Raw genomic sequence first — 19,880 nt, 5'->3', positions numbered from 1 at the left:
TGGATAAAGAAACCCAGCACTGGTTCTCATACATGTTTCTGCTCTGACAAATTGTGATTCTATTTATCTGTCTGTCTCCCCAATTTTGGGTGTAGCAGTTTGTACTATGACCTTATTTCCCCAATGGATTTAAGAAGAGTTGTTGATTTTTCAGGTCGTTTAGCTTTTTACAGTTGCTGGGGCAGAGTGACAACTTTCAAATATTTTACAAGCTGGACTGGAAACCAAGAAGTATGGTTCATGTATTAAAAGCTCTGTTTTGGGATAAAACACATTGAAGGCTGTTATGCGCATTTGATTACTAGACTCGTTTATTAAAATGATTATATTATCTCTGGCAATATTTCTTGCTCTAATATGGATTAGTATACACTAATATTCTAATATTAGTATATGTATGCTAAGTCACTTCAGTTGTGTCTGACTCTTTGCAACCCTATTGCAATTTTCTTCCCATTAGGGATAGCACAGTACATCTTTTCCTACTCTATAGTTTTCTATATATTTAATGTAAATGTCATGTTAAAAGCACATAATTAGTTTCTACTTTTTAATCCAATTTTAATATCTCTACATTTATTGAGTTGTTTAGATGATTTACATTTAAGGTGATTATTGATATGATTAGGTTGCAATCTACCATCTAATATTTATGTTCTATTTTTCAATTATTTTATCTGTTACCATGTTTCCTGTTTTATGGAATTTCTTTGGATTGCATAGCTTTTATGATTCTAACATATCTCCTCTACTTCCTTATTAATTATGCTTTTGTTAACTTTTTTATTGGTTATTTTTGGCTTACAGCATGCATCTTTAATCACGTCTATTTTAGGTAGTATTGTATGCCTTCATAAGCCTAAGAGTATATTTTCAGTTTTCCTATTCTAGTCTTCATGCCACTGTTTTCATAATTTAACTTATATTATAAACCCCATTGTTGATGTTCATTATAGTGTTTTTCTTAAACAATTGTCTTATAAGCAGATTTTAAAAATAAGAAAATTTTTTGTATATTTATCTACATATTTATCATTTATGTTACTCTATTTCCTTGTGTTGTAGATACGTATTTTCATCTGGTTTAACTTTCCCTATGTAACATGCACTTCTTATGATATCTATGATTATGGTCTGCTGGTGATACATTCTTACAGTGTTGTATATTTAAAAACATTCTTATGACTCAGGAATTATGTTCCACATATTTGCTCAACAGATATGAGTATTTATGCCCATATAAGAGCATGTGGATGAATGGTTACAAAAGATTTACAATCATAAATACCTGGAAACAACCAAGATGTCCAGCAATAGGTGAACAGATAAATAAACTGTAATAAATCCATAAAGTGGAATACTATTCAGTAATAAAAATGATTAATGAGCTAATGGTCACAAAAATCTTAAGTGCATATTATTAGTTGAAAGTAGACAATTTTTAAAAAGTTACATATCATATGTTATAGATTATATGACATTTGGGAAAAAACAAAAATATAGAGATTGTAAAGCCTTCCCAGGTGGCACTAGTGGTAAAGAACCCATCTGCTAATACAGGAGACATAAAAGACACAGGTTTGATCCCTGAGTTGGGAAGATTCCCTGGGGAAGGGCCTGGCAACCTACTTCAGTATCCTTGCCTGGAGAATCCTGTGAACAAGGGAGCCTGAAAGAGTCGGACATGACTGAAATGATAACACACACACACACAGACACACACAGACTCTAAACAGATCAGCAGTCATCAGTTCATAAGGGAGGGTTGAATAGGTGAAGCATAGGGGATTTCTTTTAGGACAGCAAAACTGTTTTTAATGATATTATAATGTTGGATTCATGGCAACATACAATTGTTGAAATACATAGAAATTTATAGCACTAAAGGTGCTTGTAAAATGCAATTAAAAAAATAATTAAGAAGTCAGGGAATCCCAAAGTGGAATGCAAAAGGTGGCAAATGAATCTCATTATATTACAAATGTATAAAACAATGTTCCTGAAGCCAGTGGAAGGAAAAAGTTAAAAGTAACTTTGGAGAGGGTAGGAGGAATTAAGACAGTGGCATATACTCTATCATGTATAAAATAGATAACTAGGGAAGCTGCTAGAGCTTCCCTAGTGGCTCAGTGGTAAAGAATCTACCTGCAAGGCAGGAGCCACAGGTGATGGGGGTTGGATCCCTGGGTCGGGAAGATCCCCGGGAGGAGGACATGGCAACCCACTCCAGTATTCTGCCTGGAGAATACTATGGACAGAGGAGCCTGGCAGCCTCTCAGTCCATAATGTCGCAAAGAGTCAGATACGACTGAAGCGACTGAGTACACATGCATGCATTGGAAGCTGCTATATAATACAGTGAGCCCAGCCTGGTGTTTTGTGATGACCTGGAGGAGTGGGATTAGAAGGGGGAGGGATGCTCAAGAGGGAGGGAATATATATATATGCATATATATATATATACAATTACTACTTATTCTGATTGTTATATGACAGAAATCAGCACATTTTAAAGCAATAACCCTCCAATTTAAAAATAAATTAAAAAAATTATGGTGTCTAAGACTAAAAGCAAAAAGAACTGTAATAAGCACTATACTACAGTAGAGTTGCCTCCCATGTGTATATGCATTAACAATTATGGAACCTCTATATACCCTTAGGGCAGAAAGCAAAGAGGAACTAAAGAGTCTCTTGATGAAAGTGAAAGAGGACAGTGTAAAACCTGTCTTAAAACTCAACATTCAAAAAAGTAAGATCACGGCATTCGGTCCCATAGCTTCATGGCAAATAGATGGGGAAATAATGGAAACAGTGACTTGGGCTCCAAAATCACTGCAGATGGTGACTGCAGTCATGAAATTAAAAGACCCTTGCTCCTTGGAAGAAAAGCTATGACAAACCTAGACAGCATTTTAAAAAGCAGACATACTACTTTGCCAAGAAAGGACCATACAGTGAAAGCTTTGGTTTTTCCAGTACTCATGTATGGATGTGAAAGTTGGACCATATAGAAGGCTGAGCACCAAAGAACTGATGTTTTTGAACTGTGGTGTTGGAGAAGACTCTTGAGAGCCCCTTGGACTGCAAGGAGATCAAACCAGTCAACCCTAAAGCAAATCAATCCTGAATATTCATTGGAAGGACTGATGCTGAAGCTAAAATTCCAATACTTAGGCCACCTGATGAGAGGAACCAACTCATTGGAAAAGACCCTGCTACTGGGAAAGATGAAGGCAGGAAGAGAAGGGGATGACAGAGGATGAGATGGTTGGATGGCATCACCGACTCAATGGACATGAGTTTGAGCAAACTCCGGGAGTTGGTGATGGACAGGCAGTCTGGCGTGCTGCAATCCATGGGGTCACAAAGAGCCAGACATGACTGAGCAGCTAAACTGAACTGACATACATATACTGCAATTGAATAACTAAATAAATAGATGATTGATGGTGAGATCCAGGTTTCTTACAATTACAATGGGAGGTTAAAAATAAGCAAGGGAATGAGGCTATAATAATCTATGTGGTAGGAACTTGGAGTTCCAGACATCAGTCTGATTTGAGGTTTCCCTCATTATATTATTTAAATATACAACTAAAATTTAAATATTCCATTTAAAAAAAAACAAGGCCTTTATTTCACCTTTCTTTTTGAAAGACATTTATTTGAGCATAGAATTCTAGGTTGATAATTTTTTTCTTTCAGTACATTAGAGGTTTCATGCCACAGTTTTTTCTGACTTACATTACTTCTGAGAAGTTGACTGTATGTATGTATGTATTGTTCATTTGTATCAAGTTGCTTTTCACTGATTCTAAGCTATTTGATTATGATGTGCCTTTGTATAGTCATATATGAGACCCTCTCTAAAGGAAATAGTGGGTACTCATATTTGAATATTAACACACAGAACATTTTTTAAAACCATCAATTTAAGCCTAAAAAATAGAGATGAAACAAATCAATATGAAGGACAAAAGAATCAAATGTATTTTCATGTTCAGTAGGGTCAACCCTTAAAATATTATCAATATGAGATTATAAGAGAAGTTACATTTAATCTCATTTTATAAATAGGGAAACTTATTTGATCAAGGATGATCAAAGATGATAAGCAATTTTGTTTTAAATCTCACAGCAATTTAACAGAAGAGTGGAAACTGAACTTATGTTCCTATTGGTTACTTGTTAGTACTCCAGCATCTGTAGGCTAGAATCTGCTGGTCCAGCCTGGTTGCTGAATGTGGATGCAGGACCAGACATGAGTAGAATGCCACAACCTTGATTTGCCTTGCCTAGGTTTCCTTCTATGCAATGAGTTTCATGGCCACAAGAATATATGAAGTCAGGGACTTGGAGGATTTAATTATACTTGAAAAACATACATTGGTTCTTGGCCTTCTGCTGTTTTCTCTCTGGACTGACACTCATGTAGTATGAATCTCAGTTGGATTAATGCTGTATCTTTTGTGTCACAAGGCTTTAGTGTGACTTGCACTCAATCAACCAAGATCTTGGTTCTTATTTTCAACCTTGACTCTTATTTTAAACATAAATGACCTTCATCACTTATGCCTCAGGTTCATTTATGATAAGGAAGGTTGATGTGTAGTTATGGCCATGAAACCTGACCTATGGGGTAGAGTGCTGGGAAGTTTCCCACAACAATTTATAACTTGCTGTGGGGAATAGCTGAAAATTACCACTACTAGGGTGTTATGAGAGAAGCTACAATGTTCCTTTTCATAATCAAATTTTCATAAAATTACCACTTTACTCATTAAGAATAACTATTTCTTGTACAAAATCGCCATTTGAGGAGGCAGTTGGTATGTTTCCAAAGGAATTTATTTAATAAAAAAAAGTATCTCTGTATTCCTATCTATTGCCTTTAAAAAAAAATCTTCCTTATACCAGACACTCAATAACAGTGAAATGGATAAAAACAAGCAGAGCAAGGAATGAGGAACTTGAAAATAAACCAAAATTACCCAGGTGTTCTTGGGTAATAAATGGTACACACTAACAGAGACAAAACCATTCTTCATGGGAGAATACTCAAAGAAACATCTGTGCTTTTCCCAGATTCAAAGAAATTTTAGTCTGGCAGCATGATACAGATCAATTGATGTAGTTTGAATGGATAACAAAACATCTGCAGCTCTTACTAGACATAATGCTAGAAACTGTACTTGGAGGTTAAATGTTATGGAGTCTCTGGCTGCAGACATCATTAAGTTAGAGATGTTGACAGAGGAAGAAAGTAAAAATGAGGTCTCAATTACACAAGCATCTAGGTAATAATTTACAATCACACACATATAAACATATACATTTAGAAATACTTCCAATGCTGTGATAAGAAATTGTTGTAAATTAATCTCAAAGTAATTCTCTTTGAGCTATGAATACTTATAATCCATAAAACAGAGGATTTTGCTTATTTAGGACAAAAGAATGGTTAAAATGGAGAGGGAAAATAAAATTGGAGGTGAGATCTCTTTTCATCTAAGTCAAGAGAGAGATTAATGTCTACTCCCTGGCAGCTGCCCATTACTAAATTCCTAAGTATTGGACTCTGCACAGTTGAAAGCTCTCTGGAAAAATACCTATTTACTTACAGTCAACACACACACAAACAAAATCCTCAAAAACCCAACCAAATTACTCTGCCCTGGAAAACCCGCAAAAATAAGATCAATTTATTATCATGGGACTTGTGTCACAGAACTCTAAAAGCCAGTTTGTAATAGGCAGACTATATAACCATACACATACAGAGATAGGTGGATTCAAGATTTATCCATGTCTGTATATAAATAGCCTCACATACAGCAGATGAAAACGTGATAAAAGGGTAAGGCTTGAAACAGCCTTTGGATTTTTAACAAAATATCTTCCCCTGTGCAAGAAATGGCACAAACAAATGGGAAATGTGCTGCCCAACAGCCATTTTTAAGGCATAGTGCTAAGTTTGTTTGTGTATTTGAGCATCAGGTTTATATATAGATATATAAACATTATATATATAGATATGGACAAGCTCCTCCCACATTTGGTACCTTTTAGTACCAGCAAAATTGCTAACAAAAATGAAATGAAATGACCATTTATTGAACATCTCTGGCCTGCAAGGCATCTTGTTACATCCTGTTGTTGTCTGCACACTTTTTCAAGATTAAATAAACAGAAACTACATTGATCTATTCACTTAAGTGGGGTGGCTAATGGTGTGACACAGAAAGCTGTGCTTCTGCTCTAAGAGAAATATGTACTTTGACACCAATGAGTGGTGATTCTCTCAGTTTACTGAATATCTACAAAGAGCACGCTCAACATTAGTGAACTGATGGCAACATTTATAAAATCCAAAAAAGTTTTGAAAGCCAAGAATTTTAACTTTTTTTGGCAGCAGAAGCTAATCTGAGCCAGCATTTATAGCCCCCTTTAAAAATTCCACTTCACGTAACTATTCATCTATTTAGCTGTAAAAAATATTCATATTTGATTGTGGAATGCTGCCCCAGACCCCACCGGAGTTGTTACATAATATGCAGTTTACGTCCTAATTGTGTTCCAAAATATGAAAAATTCTGAATTTTAGAACACATTTGGGAGTGATACTGATAACGGGGGAGGCAATGCCTGTGTAGGAAGAGGAGCATTTATGGGAAATCTCTGTACCTTCCTCTCAATTTTCTTATGAACCTTCAACTGCTTTAAAAATGTACAATAGTTAAAAATAACACATTTGATCTCAATAGTTGCAGGCAATGGATTTTGGATCTAGGCAGCAAATGATTTGAAACCCTTGGGTTCTTCATTTATTTAATAGCAATAATTTCAAAGAATGAGAGTATTCAGAAAAAAATAATAAACTTCATATTAGATTTTTTTAAAAAATTCATAACATCATAAAGTTATAATCCAGGGATAATTTATTCTGTCTGCTAGATACTTTATAATTATTTGTGAGGCCACCAAAAACAATCACAAATTCAAATGAATCCTAATCACATTCTTAACATTAACTTGCAGTCTCTGATATCAGATTAGCTTGTCTTGAATTGGTTTATTGTCAATGGCTGATTTTTTCTGAAAGTGGCAAATAGTCATTTGGTAAATTGCTACTTATTTTCTTTAGGATGTAGACTCATGGGGGCTGGAGGTGAAATGATTCTTAGACCAGGAATTATACCTCCCACTTAACCACTTTCACAATGAGACTGTCTCTGATGCTGCATTATTGGCCGGGGCTGTGGACCTTGAAGAAAGCAAATGAATATCGACTTGCGGTGATGGAGATGACATGTCTCCGGAGGCTCCCTGGGATTCGCAGAAGACAGAGGCTGAGGGTAATGACATCGGCGGTACTCTGTGAATAGAAAGGAGCTGCGGGCTGTCAGGGGAGGACTGCGATTGCTAACCGGGTGGTGCACCCGTCATGCTGAGAGAGAAGAGAAGCGAGGGTGAGGTCTCCTCCGAGACATCTGAGAAGTAAGCCGACCATATGGCTGTGAAACCTCACCCCGGACATCGTGGTTCTGAAGAAAGCTCATCCGTGAAAAAAATGAATGAACAATTCTCAATATTCTTGTCAAAACATAAGATTGTAATGATTTTTAGCTCCCTCAAATTGTCCTATTTACAGGCTTTGAAAACACAGAATGGCTCGATTTAGAATAGCAATTTATTTATTTAAAAAAAAAAAAAAAGACATACAGGTCCTTTATTTTCCTGAATATCCTTTCCTTGAAGTTTCAAAAGCAACTGTTAGTTTCCAAATAAAATTGATTAAATGTGAGTCACTCTAACATGGACCACTAGAGCTGATACTTATATTCTCTGGCAACAGCCCTATGGATAGTGAGTTTAAAAAAAAATGAGAAAAACTCCAGTAGTCTAGGAGTTTAGATTGTCTTACACTAACACAAAATGGCTGACTATCAGAACAGAGTCTGACATCTCCATGATGTAAATTAGGACACTAATATTAATATTTTAAAAAAAGCCTGACGTTCATCCTCCCTTTTTTTCCTTCTGTTTAGGAATTTTGAGTAAAATTTTTTTTTTCAGTAAAAATCCATAAGACACCTAGAAACCCCCAGTAATGACTTCATTGCGAGTTTAATATAATTATGAATGGTTCTTTGTGGTTCCCTGGGTGATTCTTCAATAGTATCGGCATCACCTGGGAACTTGCCAGAACTTCTCTGACTCCATCTGAGACCTACTGACTACAGATTTCTGGATTTAGAACATAGAAATCTGTAGCTTAACAAGCCATCCACGTGACTGAGACATGTTCAAGTTTGAAAACCACTGGCTTATCATTAGGAAACTTCAAAGGGGACAGAGGTACAGGTAAGGAAATCAACCGATTTTGGAAAACGGCCTGTTTGTGGGTTTTGCATAATAATCTACAAGGTGTTAACACCTAAGATGAAGTTAGTGTCCTTCATGCTATCGTGGCTAGACTCCCACCAAATGATCAGAAAACAGGTGCTTCATCCAACTGCTTGCTGTCCTCAGAATTAACATCCTTTAGTGGCTCAGATGGTAAAGAATCTGCCTGCAATGCAGGAGACCCATGTTCAACCCCTGGATCAGGAAGATCCCTTGTAGAAGAGAATGGCTGCCCACTCCAGTATTCTTGCCTGGAGAATTCCATGGACAAAGGAGCCTGGCGGGCTACAGACCATGGGGTCACAAGGAGTCAGACACGGCTGCATGACTTTCACTTCACTTCATGACATAATGGAGTGTTAAACAGTTATCAGTTTTGTTTGTTTTGCTTTTTGCTGTTTTATTCTCCTCTTCTCCTTTTTTATAGGGTCATGTAAAACCTGAAGTTGAAGCTGAAACTCCAGTACTTTGGCTACCTCATGCAAAGTGTTGACTCAATGGAAAAGACCCTGAAGCTGAGAGGGATTGGGGGCAGGAGGAGAAGGGGACGACAGAGGATGAGATGGCTGGATGGCATCATTGACTCGATGGACATGAGTTTGAGTAAACTCCAGGAGTTGGTGATGGACAGGGAGGCCTGGTGTGCTGTGATTCATGGGGTCGCAAAGAGTTGGACACGACAGAGCGACTGAACCGAACTGAAAACCTGAAAGTAGTAAACTGGGTGTTGTGACTTAATCTATAATTAACTCAATCTCTTGCACTACACAAGATGGAGAAAATTGTTTGAGTCCCAAGTTTTGTTCTTCTGTGGGTGTTCTTGCTAGTCAGATCATGTCAGAACATAAAACAACACAGAGCTTTCTTTGTTGAAAATGTATTCCTGCTGTCCTCCACCCAAAAATATCTACTGGATTAAAAAATGTATTTAGAGACCATTTATTGACATTATTCTATCAGTGTGGTCTGATAACAAGAGTTACCAGGTAGCAGTCCATGGATTACCCTTTGTATGGCCCTGTTTAAAAGTACCTGTGCATCTCTTATAGAAGAACACTGTAGAGCCCTTATCCAGAGCTTAATTTTTTTACTTAGTTGTGATTTAAAAATATATATATATACACACACATACACACATACATATATATCCCCTCAGTCATAAAGGTTGCTTGGTGGGGTCTGGAAAGCCAATATACATTGCAAAACATTATTTTTCTCTATGAGGAAAGAGGAGAAAATAGTTGAGAAGCACTCAATTAGACATATAAGGCCATTCTCAGAAATAGTCCCAGTGAAGGCAGCCAAGTGGTCTAATGCATGTCTCTGCCTGAAGGATGTGAAGAGTGGAAGCTGGTTTCAATCAATGTGCAGGAGAGTCCTATAGGACACATTGGGCCTTACAGTAGGATTCTAAGTGGAAAGTAGTCAGGCATGGTCTTAAGAAACACATATCCTAGCATCCCAAATATTGATTCAGGTACACTGAGCAGCAGACAGTGTTCCTTTCTCCCAAGGAGAAATCTTTACCTGAGGGAAGAGTCTTCATGATACTATGTAGAACTCTATTTATGAGGAAGTCAAGGTTAAAGCAATGTAGCAAAGTATTTCTACATCATTGTGAACAGTTTAGGATAAAACACTACTCTTTTGGACAAGTAGGAGTACTCTTCAGCAGAGGGAGATCATTTTTTATTTAATCAATAAAGAGGTATGCCCTCCTGGGTAGCAAACTGAACCTGAGATGTAGGATTTGAGCTATATGGATGACAAAAATCAGAAGGGCCTGTCTATCTGGAAAAGTGCTTTAGGGAAGTAGAAAGTAAAAGATCCATCTCTTGAAAGCCATGAGGTCTGTGGCTCTGGAGGGCAAACTAATGAGGGGGAAATCAAGTCTCTAATTTGCTAACTAAATGATTACAGTCCTTGTAAGTTCTGTATTTAAGGATCTATTAGTACTTGTGGTATCATTTTAATAGTCTCATCCAGTCTTCAACACAATAAAGAAAACCAAGCACCACAATAAAAAAAAAAACAAAAACAAAAAAGGACCTCACTACCTGGGGCCAGGATGTTAGTCAGGAAAACAATGTCACAAAACCTCAAGAAATCAAAATTCAAGAAGGCAGGTGTCATGTAGGGAGTGACTTTCATTTAGTAGATTTTTCATCTTGTGCCAAACCTTGTCTATTTTAAGTTTTCTCCTATTCAGCAGAGCAACATTGACTTATATCTGACAAGATCTAGTAAGCCTGCATACTACAGAGATGAAGGTCAAATCAACTTTTCAGTTCCAATCAACAACTAAAATAAAGGGCAAAATAACTCAGGAGGAAGTCGAACTGTGTATATAATCCACAAGCAGAGAGCAGGTCAGTTTCCTATGGCTCACCATAAACTCATTCCCCTCCATGTCTATGACCACTTGATCAATGTCAGACCTTCCATGGATGCTACCCAGTTAGAACTGACTGAGGTAAGAAGTAAGACAGATCCTGCAGAGAAAGCGAGTGTATATACATATACACATACATACATAAATAAAAGAAGTGAGCTATCAACTCAAAAAGCAAAGCAGTGTTGGAACACTTGAGAATAGAAAGATCTCCTATACTAAAACAATCTTTAGTTATTAACATAATACAGAGCAGCAAAATAACACTTTGATATGACTCCTAAACAAGGGTTATGAGATATAAGAATTGCAGACTTAGAGAAGAGGTATTATAGGTCAAATATGGATTCCAAAGCAACTTATTGCTCTAGAAAATTAATGTTATTATAAAATTTAATGAAATAATGTAACATGGTATTGGCCTACATTGTATGTTATATCAAGAACTTAATGTACTTAAAATATATATCAATGAGAAATTGTGACCTAAAAGATATGTATTTTTAAACAACTCCATCACTGAATTTTCCCAGAAGCACAGTATTTTGTCTAGCACCAGCATTCATACATATGTTCATACACAGATTTTTGTCTTTAACTCTATTTTCTACTAAAAGAAATCAAGGATCATTAGAGAATAGTTCTGTCTGTCTATATCCTGATAAGGAGAAAAATCAAGATGGTCCTGGAGTATCTTATTGTGGTCACAGTGTATTGTGAAAGTGAAAGTCACTCGGAATTCTCTAGGCCAGAATACTGGAGTGGGTAGCATTTTCCTTCTTCAGGGGATCTTCCCAACCCAGGGATCAAACTCAGGTCTTCTGCATTGCAGGCAGATTCTTTACCAGCTGAGCCACAAGGGAAGCCCAAAAATACTAGAGTATGGCCACAGTGTAAGGATAGTATAATCTGAAAGATGTTTTGAAAGTTTCCAGAAGGGCAAATGAATGTATACCTACTGCCCAATTGTTGACAATTTGGATATACACTTAATTAGAGCAGTTATCTAGGTAAAAAGGAAAAAAAAATTATCATTCAAAGTAATAGCTAATATACTCTACAAAAGAAAGGGCAAGTTTTCCAAAATATATACAGAAAAATCAGAATGATATGCAATTGAAATTATAAATATGCACTGTTCACTTTTTGGTTAATACCTAGGTTTATAATCACAGCTAAGTAAACCAACCTAAAAGCTTTAAGCTAATTCATAGACATTAGGGCCACATTATTTGTAAATGAGAGGACCTTGAGTCCTGTAATCCTGATGAAGTAATATTTATAAACTTATCATTTCAAGAAATAGAAACAAATGTGATTGGCTGATACCAGGAAGTCCAGTTGAGTCATCAGTTTAAAAGTTTCACTGTAAAAGCTTAATTATTTTGCTGTAACTAAAGAGGCAGGTATGCAATCATCTTGAAATCATCCCTGATCTAACAATAGCCATTTAATAAAGAGAATTAATCTCTTTGGGGACTGATAAGATTACTGCAACACTAAGTTTACACATAAATACACAATCAATCTGATGGCAGTATTTTTGTTTTAGATTATGCTTTTGAAATTATTTTGCAGGTTTATGTACATTTTCTTTACAGGTATTTGAAATACTTAAATGAATAGAGTTTACTTATAAGACAAACTTATTAACTTTACAAAATAAATTTTTCATAATTAATTTTAATCAATACTTTTGTAAATTGATTTAAGAGTTAGAGAATCTGAAAGACTTGTAATTTTCATTTAGTAGGATTTAATTAGTCAGTTTAATGAGAATTTAAACAGTGAAGAGAAATTAATTCATTAACTACATAATTATCATGATTTAATGATTAAACAATTGTTAACTGAATCTACAAGCCCAAATCATTGACAATAAGTCAAGATGTGAAGTGTTTATGAAGGTTCTCCTGTATGCACAAAAAGCCTCTGGGCAGTAAAGACCTCTCAACAGACCTGAATCATGGACAGTTTATAACCTTATAACTTGTGCTTTAAAGGAAATGGGAATACATGAAATGTCTTTGAGAAATATTCCATAAAAAAGCATGAAAACTGATTTTTGGTACTTAAAGGGGTATGTGTCAATTATTTGGAAAATGTATGCATGTGAAACACTTCATTCCCTACTAATATGGGATAAATGAAGTGTTGCTATATTCACTGGTTGGTTTATTGAAGACATCCATCATATAATGATGCTTTCTTAATAAATTTGCACACCTGAAATGATAATTTGCTACTTCTACAGCAATTTCCAGATTTAGCCTAAATTTCCAGACAATATGAATCAATTCTGAAAAGCAAGAATAAGCTTGCTATTGAGAAAACAGATACATTCTCCTATACTTACAGAATCATGAAGTTGGAGAAAACCTTAGAAAACATTTTAGCCTAGTAACTTATTTTACCAATAAGTGAACTAGCTAAGGGAAGGTGAGTAATTTATCCATATTATCACAGGTAGTTAATAACAAAGACCAAGTTAATCTTATTACTCCCATTCTTTCCCATCAAAGGTCCTTATTTTAGTTTGTATTTTGTCATTTTAGTTCACAAATTTCTACTTAGTTCTATTGATAAGAAAACAAATCTGTAAGAAAAAAACTGGAAATTTTCATCAGTATTATACATAATTTCTTTACATCTCTGCCCTCTTGAATTGCATATCCAAATTTTAAAGTGATATGGTTATGATAGTAATAATAGAATGCCTGTTATTTATCTCTATTGACAGCATACTTCTTTTATAAATTCATGTCTCTGACAGTATCCATCTGATTTTAATCCCTCAAATATCCCATCAGATTTTAGGAGACTATTATCTCAAAATTATTTAGAACACCTAGGCAGAGTGTACCTCCAGTGTCAATAGGACCACAAAGTTAAAAATAAATGGGTGGTAATGTTAGTTGAAAGGAAGGAGAAAGTGATAGGACCTTGAAGAGTACATACACACACACACACACTTTTCACAGACCATCTTCACTTTCTGCCATAACCTGCGGTTCTCAAATAGCAGTTCTCAAATTCTGGTCTCTGGACCTCACTATAACTCTTAAAAATTATCGAAGAGTCCAAAAAGCTTTTGTTTATGTGGGCTATATCTATCAATACAGTTTGTCCCTGGGTATTCCCAGGGGATTGTTTCCGGGACCCCTGTGAATCCAAAATCCAGGGATGCTCAAATCCCTGATAAAAAGACATGGTACAGTCGCCCTTTTCTTGATCTACATCCAAAGATTCAACTGACTGCAAAACAAAATCCAGGGGTGTGGAACTGGAGGGTACAGAACCCACAGACACAGAGGGTCCGCTGAATTTACTGTAAGATAAAACTAAGAAACTACAAAATGTAAATTATTGGTATATTTTTAGATTAATAAAAAATAAATTCACATTAATGCAAATAACACAGCTTAGGAAAAATTAACTATGTTTTCCCAAAACAAAAACAATAAAAAAAGTTGCATTGTTTGAATTTTTGCAAATCTCTTCAAAATTTTGCTTTAGACAGCTAGATGCTTCTGCATTCAATCTGCTGTTTGGCACGTACTAAAAACATCTGGACTCACAGTGGTAGTCGAGAGCAAAAGGACTTCACAAACCCCCTGAAAGTGCTTCAAGGCTCCCCAGGGGCTCTGAGATCACACACTAGAAATATTGTCCTACAGTAAGAGAAGGAACCACAGCAGAACTTCATTTAAGCTCAGACCAGCTTCAGATACTCATCTAAACTTTTGGAGTGACCCAAATAAAAATACCAACTAATTGGACACCATAAGGAGCTATCTTTGGCTTCCTATTTTGGAGATGAGTTTGCCACAGGATTTCATATTTCCAAAAGAGATTCCTATCTACCTATTGTCTTTACTTCTTTGTTTAGTGCTGTGATCACCAACAGTCATTGCACACCCTTTGTCATTGTCATGATCTACATCAGAGTCCCCCACCAATCTATACCTATCTATATCTACCTATATCTGAATAATCACTGGCTGCAAACATCATGTTTTAAACTAGGAGGTTTGTGCATATATTTAAAAATGAAATTCCTCTTTAATGTACATTCTGAGTTGTTCATTGGTTGGTCGTAACCCTGCTAAAGTGAAGATATAACCAAAATTAAGAGTTGAAGAATGACAGCCTAAATGCATGTCAGCAATGAAGGTAAATACAGAATTTGCTCATCAAAATCCACTGCTTTCCTTAGGAAGATAGAGCAAGTCTATGAATACACGAAAGAAAGAGTTGGCTACCATGTCAAAAACCAGGCAGGCTCCTAGACTTGCTCTTTCCTTCAGGGCTATATTATGACAACTGTGACTGCATGCTTTCTAAGTCTCAGTCAAGGCTGTAAGACTTCCTAGAAAGACAAGCTATGAGAAAAGGCGAGAGTGCTCTTAGGTAGCTACAGCGTGTTCCAACTCCCTCCCACCCCCAACAGATCATATATGACAGGAGAGTAGAATACTGATCTTTTTCCAAACCATAAACATACACACACTCTCAAAACCCTCACACTTAAACAATCTGTTGTTCTTTTGTTTTGGGTAGGATTATTATTTCCTTTAAAAATGTTTTTAAAAGCTACTCTTTAAATTTTGGATAGCACTGGCTGCTGAGTATTTCAAAAGAAGATACATATGTCATCGTCATGGGAGGGAGCGTGTTGGGTGTTTAGACAGGACTACATGCATTTTTCTTTTTTCAACTAAGCTGACACTTCATATTTTTATTTACCTTTGTTTCTTTCTGTATAACTTCTGAAATGCAAACAATTCATGCATGCGGATTTTGCAAGCCACTGCTAAACGGTAGATATTATTTTATGTCTTAAGAAAAATAATTCTCAGCAGGTTTGGATGATATGTAAACCCCGTTCTGCCCATAATCTTTCTGTGACTTTTTATGTATCTGTGAAAATGACCAAGAAAAGATTCAAATCAAATTCGTCTAAAGTTTGGCTATTTGGCCTACAGTTTATATTTTAAACCTAAGGAAACATACTAGAATTTACTGCCAAAATTGATGTCAGTGACTGACAAAGATACTCAGGGTGGCATCAATTAAAAGAAGAGTGAATTTTCAATTCAGTCTGTCTTATAAAGACTAAGTTACTTGAAATGGAAGTTCCGAATAGTAATTAATTAATTTACCAGGTAGTTTATTATTGCTGAGCTCCCTCCCGTTTCACCTCTGTTTAGAGCTGCCTAATCTCCACTACAGAATTGAAGATTTGTGAATTGGGGGGTTGTCTGTGACCCCCTGTAAGTTATTTATGTTCTTTAGACCTCATTATAAAAGTAAGTTTAAGATGCCATTACTAACCAGATGTCTGACCTCAGATAATAGTAATAAACTTAACAACTGCAAAGTATTTTATGGTATAAAAATATTTTTGCATTCATTATCTTTGTCTTTGTACATTTTATCTGCCTTTACCAGATGAAACACAAGATGTACAGTTAAACTGGAATTTCATTAAAAAAATAATCATTTATTGTATGTCCCAAGTATGGGCCATGTTGTATTTTCATTTGCCTAATCTGACAATTCTGTATTTGAAGAAGCCAAGGCTGAGGGAGATAGACATTCTACCCAAAGTCAACAGGTTCTTTTGACTCCAAATCCAGTCTGTTTTTTCTATACTGCCACTGTGCTTAGACTCTGTAACCTCAATTTTCATAAAAAAATAAAAGAAGTATGGTAGGAGTGGGTCTAACCAAGGTAACTGTTAAAAGGCCTTCCGTTTGCAAGAAGCTGTGTTCCCAGAGATTTCCTGAGGGCAGTGTGAAATAACGCTATATTCTTAGACAGGATTAGGTTATTGGTTGTAATCAACAGTTACTCTTGGCTCATTTAAACCAAGAAGGAATTCAAAGATACTAGGAAGCTTACAGGAAATCCTGGGAACAAGAGAACCAAGTTTGAAGACTGCAGAACAATGAGCAGTTCCCAAATTCTCCATTACAACTGGCTGGTGAAGACCAGAGCCACCGCACTAGGCAGAAACCCTGCAGACAGTGCTGGGAGTGAGCACTCTGAAAGCTCCATGTCTGCCAACCACATTCCACCATCTTCACTAGGAAGGGCTCAGTGCATATCCTCCTACTTCCTATGATTCTTCTCTAGACTGAAGTCTTGAATTATGTCTAATTGGCGTTGTCTAGGCCACATCATCCCTATGTGTTAACTGCAAGGGCAACTGGAAAAGCAAGTTCCTGGATTTTACCCTAGAAGAGAATGATTCTTACAATGGGAAATTCCCCATACATAATAAGTATGTATGGTTTAATAAGTAATGGTTTAATAAATAAGCTTAATAAGTAATGGACAGCAGAGAAAGTATGCCACAGTTTGACATTAGCAACATGCTTTGCCAGAATAATTATGTTCATTTTTAGTAAAACTACATCATACTCATTCCCATCACACATCCACTTGTGTCATCTGCCTTAACCCAACCTATTTTAAAATTTCCTTTCCTCTCAGATGCTAACAAAGAACATACACATTTTATTATATATGGAATCTTCATCCATACAGAAAACCTGACCCAAGGCACCAACCCATAAATGCAAAGTACCATACTATCTATCCGAATAGCTTTGAAAGCCCCAGAGTTTGCCTCATGTAGTTTCTCAGATCCCCAGATTTCATTTCATTGTAGGAGAAGAGCATGCCTCCCTTAGAGAAATTCTTGTCACTTCAAATTCCAAGATCCCAGAAGTGTTTGCTTCTCAGCATCCTGAAACACTAAAGTGCTGACAATTGTTAATCTTTGTTATGGATGAAGTTTTTATTTTAAATCCAAGATCTATAAGCTTCTCTACGTAAAGGTTTAAATAATCTACACTTGTGGCTCCTGCAGGTTTATCTTGCCTGTAGAACTGACATTGCAAGTGCTATGCATGGATCATGCAAAGAAAAGAGACACTGTAGAATATACATTGGTTTTCTGAAAATGCAGAGAAATTCTAAAAGGACTATCAAAGACTGGATGTCCATAAATAAGCTATTCAGCTACTTCACTGCTTAAACTGAACCCATTGCCTTGTAGTGGTCCTGATCTACACTCCTCAGAAACCCTTTTCTTTCTGGTGCTGAGATGAAGAATCTCATTTCAATGACATCCTTACTGCTTAGGTAGATTCATAGATTCCATGAGGCTAAATAAACTTCAAAGAGAAACACATATATTTTTTGAGTTTTATTTACCTCATACTAATTTTTGATTCTTAGAAATTATATCTGAAGAAACATGGGGGAAACAGCCAGTCAGAGCAGAAAAGAACTTACAACTTTCAAAAAGTCTTTATTTCTAGCTTAAAATGTTGTGTAGTCCTACACTCCAAAAAGAAACAACCTTGAATTCAACAGCATTTAAGAAAAATCACAAGTATTCTTTAAAATTTTAGTCCATCTATTTTGACTTGGGTATAAATGGTACGGGAATAGATTTTTTTGAGGAAATTTTTTCTATATAAATAAAGAAGAGAAAACTATGCAAACTGTCCAGTTAATACATTATGTCTTTCAGTAACTGATTCAGTGGGATAACCTCCATCTTTTCCCATATAAATAGGATAATCGAATTTCTTTTAACAGCCCAAGCTCTCAAGTCATGAACAATTGAGTCAATACCAAAATACTAACATCTCCCCCAATAAAACTTTGACATTTTTCCTGTTTTCTTTCTCGGGTAGAAAATAGAACATGTAAAAGCTATTTATACTAAATTTCCTCATTAATTTATACTAAGAGATCCCCTGAAATAAGCAAAATCACGTTAAGCATTTTTATCCTCCAATATAATCTCGAATATAAAACTTTGTTAAAGTAAAAACCCAAGTAAGTCATGAAGACAAAAGAAGTTACCAGAAAGTAATCACTAGTCTTTAACATATGAAGGAATTTAGGTGGGTATTTCTGCTAACTATCTAGCAAGAAAAATCTTCACAAGAATATTTGGGGGGAAGACTGTGGTTATGGCTGATGGTATGTGTATCAGCACCCAATATCTGCTTCCTGGCTTCTCCTGAGCCATTCCTCATCCTTGGTGAATCTGTATAAAGTTTATAATAATCTGACAATTCATAGGGCTGTCTTCATCCCTATGGGATTCCCAGGTGATGCTAGTGGTAAAGAACCTGCCTGTCAATGGAGGAGATGTGGGTTTGATTTCTGAGTCTGTAAGGTCCCCTGGAGAAAGAAATGGCAACCTGATCTAGTATTCTTGCTGGGAAAATCCCATGGACAGAGAAGCCTGGTGGGTTACAGACTGTGGGTTCCAAAGGGTCAGACATGACTGAGCATGCACATGCGCACACACACACACACACACACACTTCATGCCTATATACTTCACTTGAACACCTTGACAAACATAGTGAAAAGCATGAATTTATTTTCCTTGCCAACATATGACACTTGGTCTTCATTTGCAAAGTCATTTGCTCTAAAAAAGAAACTCCATCAATCGGTGTAGACCCATGTGTGAAACCGAGTAGAACGTTAGAGAGTAGGTGTTCTCAGGTGGCCCTATTTCTATGTCACACAGGTAACTCTACCTACTCTAATGTATTTATACAATGTATTTATAAAAATGTTTTCCTGTGCTTTTATTTTCAAGAAAATGTCACAAGTTTCTCAAAAACCAATTAAAAACACAATTTAATCACTGATACTTGTCAGCGTTCATTTCATTATCAGACGTGCCAGTCATATTTATGAGGTGTTAGTCATTCAGTCGTGTCCAACTCTTTGTGACCCCATGGACTGCAGCCCACTAGGCTCCTCTGTCCATGGAATTCTTTAGGCAGGAATAATGGAGTGGGTTGCCATTTCTTTCTCCTCATATGAAGGTGACAATTATTTATCTTAGCAAACCTGTTCCTGTTCAAGAAGCAATCAAGAGTAGGATAAGGTCGCTGTATACTCTAATATGCAGTGACAGCTAATACACCTAAGTACACAGTACTTAGGCACTAGGGATGGAATTTAAATGTTGGTACAAGCATCCCATTTCTCAAGTTTGGTACCTTGTTTGAACTTTTAAAGGCTTTACTACTAA

The sequence above is a fragment of the Cervus canadensis genome, chromosome 5 (genome assembly GCF_019320065.1).
Source record: "Cervus canadensis isolate Bull #8, Minnesota chromosome 5, ASM1932006v1, whole genome shotgun sequence".
Classification (NCBI taxonomy): Eukaryota; Metazoa; Chordata; class Mammalia; order Artiodactyla; family Cervidae; genus Cervus; species Cervus canadensis.
The sequence above is the reverse complement of the archived record's forward strand: the minus strand, read 5'-3'. Positions refer to the sequence as shown.